Genomic DNA, 6,440 nt, shown 5'->3' with positions numbered 1-6,440 from the left:
TTGGAGGCACCTTTTGGCTTCTAGCTCTAATCTTTCAGGAATCTCATTGTCTTGTGTGGCACTTTTTTTTTTTAATTTACCTACAAATTTTCTCAACCATTTGCCCTTGGGCTACTCTTTGTCTTTGGTTTTAGCAAAGTCTTGTCTCTGTTCAGAATTGAGGGTGCTGTTATTGGTTTCAATCATGCTAAAAAATGTTCATGCATCAATGTTTTTTCTGGTTTAAATAACTGACAAGTTTTGATAAAGACTTTACTTCATAAAGAACAGGTTACAAAAAATGTAAGAATCATTACTTTACTTTATTTTCTTTTCTTTTTTTCTTTTTTTTTGCAGACGCTTTTATCATTATTTGTCCATTAACTATTATCTGCTACTGAAATACAGTACTGTTCTAAAAATTGTGCAGATGTGGCCAAAAGTTACGTTAAATGAATTCTGGTTTTCACAAAGTTTGCTGCTTTAGTGTTTTTCGATGTTTTTGTCATTTAGTTCTTTAGATAATTTCAGTGGACCTCTCATATACTTACCTGGCAGGGGAGATACCGGGATCAAGAATGCGGTTCACCCAGGGCGAGGCTCAGCCATTGCACTTCGGCTGTGCTGACCCCGTTCGCGCTCTCCCCTGATTTTTTTTTTTGGGGGGCAGTGGTGGCCTAGCGGTTAAGGAAGTGGCCCCGTAATCAGAAGGTTGCTGGTTCGAATCCCGATCTGCCAAGGTACCACTGAGGTGCCACTGAGCAAAGCACCGTCCCCACACACTGCTCCCCGGGCGCCTGTCATGGCTGCCCACTGCTCACTCAGGGTGATGGTTAAATACAGAGGGCAAATTTCACTGTGTGCATCGTGTGCTGTGCTGCTGTGTATCACATGTGACAATCACTTCACTTTCTTCTTCTTCTTCATAAACACAAGAGCTGAAGATTGGAAAAGACTGAAGATCATTATGTAATGCTAATAGTTAGAATAGCAGACTGGATGCTTCAAAAGGAGGGTGATGCTTGAAATCATTGCTCTTCCTCTGTTAACCATGGTTACCTGCAAAATAATATGTACAGTCATTGCCTTGCATAACAAGAAGGCTTCAGGGTGACCAAGAAAGTCAAGCAGGACCATCTCCTAAAGATGATTGAGCTGTGGGGTCAATGCAGAGCTTGCTCAGGAATTGCAGCAGGTATGTGTGAGAGCATCTGCATGCACAGTGAGGTGAAACATTTTGGAGGATGGCCTGGTGTCAAGAAGGGCAGCAAAGAAGCCAAAACATCAAGGACAGACTAATATTCTGCAGGGACTCGACTGCTGATGACTGGAGTAAAATCATTTTCTCTGATGAAGTCCCTTTCTGATTGATTGGGGCATCTGGAAAAATGTGAAAAAAAAAGGTGAGCGGTACCATCAATATAGTGTCAGCAGTAAAGCATCATGAGACCATTCATGTGAGGGCTAATCCTCATCCAAGGGAGTGGACTCACTCACAATTTTGCCTAAGAACACATCCATGAATAAAGAATGATACCAAAACATCCTCCGACAGCAACTTCTCCCAACCATGGTGAAGAACGATGCCTTTTCCAGTATGATGGAGCACCGTGCTATGATGCCAAAGTGATAACTAATCGGCTCTAAGAACAAAACATATCTTTTTGAAATTGAAACTCCCCAGACCTAAATTCAATTGAGAACTTGTGGTCAGTCCTCAAGGTGGGCAAACAAACACCCAAACACTGATTGTGAAGGAAATGGTTGCCATCAATCAGGATTAGGCCCAGAAGTTGATTGACAGCATGCCACAGGGCGAATTGCAGAAGTCTTAGAAAAAAAGTCAACACTGCAAATACTGACTCTATGCAACTTGATGTAATTGTCTATAAAAGCATTTGCAACTTATAAAATGCTTGTAATTATACTTAAATAGACCACATAAATAGCTGACAAACAGATCTAAAAACACAGAAGCATCAAACTTTGCCATCTGGTGATCACCGCGGGTAAGGATGGCCCTGGGTTTGCAATCCACCTGGATGGCATGAGGATCCAGCTGGGACAGGCAGGAAGAGGGCCAGATGGTCTGGCAAAGCCCCTGTCCATTTACATTTACATTTACATTTACGGAATTTGGCAGACGCCCTTATCCAGAGCGACTTACAACGTGCTTTCAAGTTACCATCGATGAAGAGATCAATTCCGGTTCACTAGGACCCCAAATATGAATACAATCTTTTTATTCACTCTGTTGTAGATTCTGTACACAAAGTTCGACAACAAGAAAATTACAATTTAATCTAAATATTCTTTAAAGAGGAAGGTCTTGAGCTGCCGTTTGAAAGTTCTCAGTGACTGAGCTGTTCTGACCTCGAGGGGAAGTTCATTCCACCACCGAGGGGCCAAGACGGAGAAGAGTCTAGATGAGCGTCTTTCTTTTACCTTCAGAGATGGAGGGACCAAGCGAGCAGTACTGGAGGCTCGGAGTATACGAGGTGCAGTGCGAGGTGAGGTAGGATGGTGCTACTCCAGTATTTTGACTCTGATGCGTGCAGCTACTGGGAGCCATTGGAGGGAACGTAGCAGAGGGGTGGTGTGAGAGAATAAAAGGTTAAAGATCAGTCGTGCTGTTGCATTTTGTATTAGTTGTAGAGGTCGGATGGTACATAGAGATAGACCAGCTAGAAGGGAGCTACAGTAATCCAGTTGTGAGATTACTAAGGACTGAATCAGTATCTGGGTGTTGACAGATAAGGACGGATTCATCTGATATTGTAGAGAAGGCCAACACGCCTCCAGGCCGCCAGAGAGCGCCAGACCAGCCAGGGAGACCACGACCCGGAAGAGGAAATGGAAGCGCTTTGTATGAGATTCCTCATTCGAAATGCTCGCTCCCTTAATTACGCTCCTGAGAAATTGACCCATGAACAACGACCTTCACCTGCCTCCGACTCCGAGAATTGCCTGATCCCTTTGAAACACTGAATTGAACTTCACGGCCCCGACCTCTACCCGTTAATGACCCTGAGCCTGCCTGATCCTTTCCCCTACCTTCCTGCCGCCCAAGACATCCTCCCGTCCAGTCCACGTTCCCGGACAATCCTGAAACCCTGATCCTCTTCTGCCCCGGTAATTCCCCAGCTCGTACAGTGTCCTCTCCTGGTGCTACGGCTTGTTTCCCAGCACCTAGCATGTCTGCAAGTGCGTCACAGAATTCACCTTGTGACAAATATACATGAGCGGGAAAGATTGCTGATGTGAGTCAAGAAGAGAGTTGGTTGTTATTACTCATTTACAGTATTTATCAGACACCCTTGTCCAGAGCGACTTACAGTCAGTAGTTACAGGGACAGTCCCCCTGGAGCCACTTAGGGTTAAGTGTCTTGCTCGGGGTGGGATTTCAAGTGGGATTTGAACCTGGGTTTTCTGGTTCAAAGGCAAGTGTGTTACCCACTAGGCTACTACCACCCTAGTTACTCCAAGGTTGCAAGCTGTTCTACAGTAGAAGGAGAGAGCTGTGAGTTGTCCAGGTAAATGGCAAGATCCTGATGTCGAGAAGAATCTGCTGGAATGAATATTTGTTCAGTTTTGGTGGGTGATGGGCTGCCATCCAAGATGAGCTGACGGTTAGACATGCAGAGATTTTGGAAGCAGCATGTAGATCAGAGGGAGGAAAAGAGAAGATGAGTTGTGTGTCGTCGCATAGCAGTGGTAGGATAATCCATGTGAGGAAATGACCTCACCAAGTGATCTCGTGTAGAGGGAGAAAAGTAGAGGACCTAACACTGAGCCTTGAGGGACACCAGTGGAGAGTCTAAGTGAGGTAGAGGTGGATCCTTTCCAAGTCACTTGGAAAGATCGCTCATCAAGGCAGGAAGCAAACCACTGCCATGCTGAGCCCCGAATTCTATCATCTTCAGGATTGACAAGAGAGTCTTGTGGTTAACTGTGTCAAATGCTGCAGAGAGGTCGAGGAGAATAAGATCCAATCCGGCCGCATGTAGCTGCTCGGAAACAGCCAGAAGGGCAGCCTCAGTAGAATGAGCTGTTCTGAAGCCAGACTGGTTAGGACCCAGTAGGTTGTTCTGTGACAGATGAAGTGATAGCTGATTGTAGACACAGAGCTCACAGAGGATTTTAGAAACAAATGAGAGGAGGGAAACTGGTCTGTAGTTGTTGATGTCTGTAGGATCAGCAGTGGGTTTCTTTAAGACTGGAAGAACCCTGGCTGTTTTAAAGGCAGATGGTACATGGCCAGATGAGATTGAGCTGTTTATGATATAAGCAATGAAAGGGATGAGGTCAGGGGAGATGGTTTGGAGCACAGCAGAAGGGATTGGATCTAGTAGACAGGTAGTTGGATTGCTTGTAGATATTATCTGAATGATTTCATCAGATGACCAAGAAGGTGAGTGATTGAGTGCTGCGGCCGATGACCTGGCCTCCACAGTCACCGGATCTGAACCCAATTGAGATGGTTTGGGGTGAACTGGACTGCAGAGTGAAGGCAAAGGGGCCAACACCTCTGGGAACTCCTTCAAGACTGTTGGAAAACCATTTCAGGTGACGACCTCTTGAAGCTCATCGAGAGAATGTCAAGAGTGTGCAAGGCAGTAATCTGAGCAAAGGGTGGCTATTTTGAAGAAGCTAGAATGTAAAACATGTTTTCAGTTTTTTTCACCTTTTTTTGTTAAGTACATATCTCCACATTCATAGTTTTGATGCCTTCAGTGAGAATCTACCAACGTAAATGGTCATGAAAATAAAGAAAACACATCTAATGAGAAGGTGTGTCCAGACTTTTGGCCTGTACTGTATATTAGCCAAATTGTCATTATTTGTTGGTCGTGTCCATGCAGGCAACTTTGCGCGTTCTGTGTCATGCGAGCTCTTGGTGGGAACTCATCACACCTCATACAGGCCTTCTATGTTGAAAACACTACATTTTCACTTCAAAGAGCTGCCTTTCAAAATCTACCCATCCTCAGAGTTTTTCAGGAAGTGATTTGCTTTTAATTCTAATTGGTGTTCTTTTTGTGAAACTGATGTTGAAACAACAAATCATTTATGCGTGTATTTGTAGTAAGGCCTTGTCGGATGACATTCATTATTGGTTATTCCCCAAACTTCCAGACATCTCAGAATTTTCCTTAGATTATACTATTTTTGTTATTCCCCTGAAAGATAAAAAAAAATCATAATTTGATCGTCAATATCATTATTATTATTGAGAAATGTTTCTTATGTAAATGGGAAAAGACTCGTCCATTTGTCTTTGCTTTTCATAGTCACTTTTGCTTTTTGCTTTCTTCATTGAAATACATGAATTCTTTTTTTTCTCTTTGCTAAAATGTTTTCTTATGTGGATAAATAGTTCTGCAGCCCATGCAATAAGCTTTCATGTACAAATATGTGCCTTTTTTGTTGTTTATACATACTTTGTTCAACAATGATTATTATGGAAAAATCCTGAATTTCGGGTCTCCCAATTATAGATCTCGGCGGTACACATGGGCGTTTTTGCTCCGAAGGTGGGCGTTCCTTGTGTGTTTCTTATTGGCTGTGTGTGAAGTAGGCGTTTTCGTGTGCAAAAGTGTAGGGTTAAGGTTAAGGTTAGGCCTATTTTGTAAACTAGGCGTTCATGTCACTGCGCAAGAAACACCCATTTGGGCGCCATACATTAGCCTCTCAAAGATTCCTGCGCATTGTATATCATGGGATGCAGCAGGCATTATAGCTTTTTAACTGGAATCTGGTGCAAGGATCATGGAGAACATTTCAAACCAGGAACAAGCACTGGTAAGAGCAGAAAGAATGTAGGGTGATTCACACTGTTACATACATAAAAAAAGTTCTTTTTATTCAGCAGAATAGCATGATAATGAAGTCACAGAAAGAAATACTGTAGTATTCAAGTAACTGGAATGATTCAAATACAAAAAATATTCAAGGTAAATTCTTTGTCTTGAGGCTTTGTTTAATTAGTCTAATCTATTATCATATCATTCCCGCTTTGTAGACTGCTACACAACACTGATTTCATTGTTTTAACTAAAGCACATTTCAAAGGTTTAAGGCGGCATGATTTATTTTACGCTCTATGTCAGTGTAAAATTAAGATATCGGTGAGTAAAAGATTGCAGCACATGAAACAGAACTATCCTCGCATGAAATGTAGTTCTCCAAACGGAGTTGGAGCTTCTACAAGGAATCGTATTTTTATTAATGTTAACTGATTTGTAGCCTGTGTTTTAAAGGGCATTTTTATATCAGAAAATATCAGAAATCAGTATCTTTTGTATGTGTATTAGCATTATTTTTAAACTGAGACTCACGGATGCCAGATATGCAAAGTCTCCCGGAAGTACCTGTAATTTACCACATTGATGCCCCTCAAATTGCATAAAATATCCAGAAAATTTGAGCAGGCCAACATGAGCATGCATGCGATACATGCA

General features: G+C 42.6%; 1 non-coding gene across 1 annotated transcript; it reads left to right on the top strand.

Moving 5' to 3' along the window:
* Positions 1 to 522: 522 nt before the first annotated feature.
* LOC114780093 (U1 spliceosomal RNA) lies at positions 523 to 681 on the top strand. The gene has a single exon (XR_003747025.1). It is a non-coding gene; the product is annotated as a U1 spliceosomal RNA (small nuclear RNA).
* The last annotated feature ends 5,759 nt before the right edge of the window (positions 682 to 6,440 follow it).

The sequence above is a fragment of the Denticeps clupeoides genome, unplaced genomic scaffold (assembly GCF_900700375.1).
Source record: "Denticeps clupeoides unplaced genomic scaffold, fDenClu1.1, whole genome shotgun sequence".
Lineage (NCBI taxonomy): Eukaryota > Metazoa > Chordata > Actinopteri > Clupeiformes > Denticipitidae > Denticeps > Denticeps clupeoides.
This window is presented reverse-complemented; position numbering and strand designations above follow the sequence as displayed.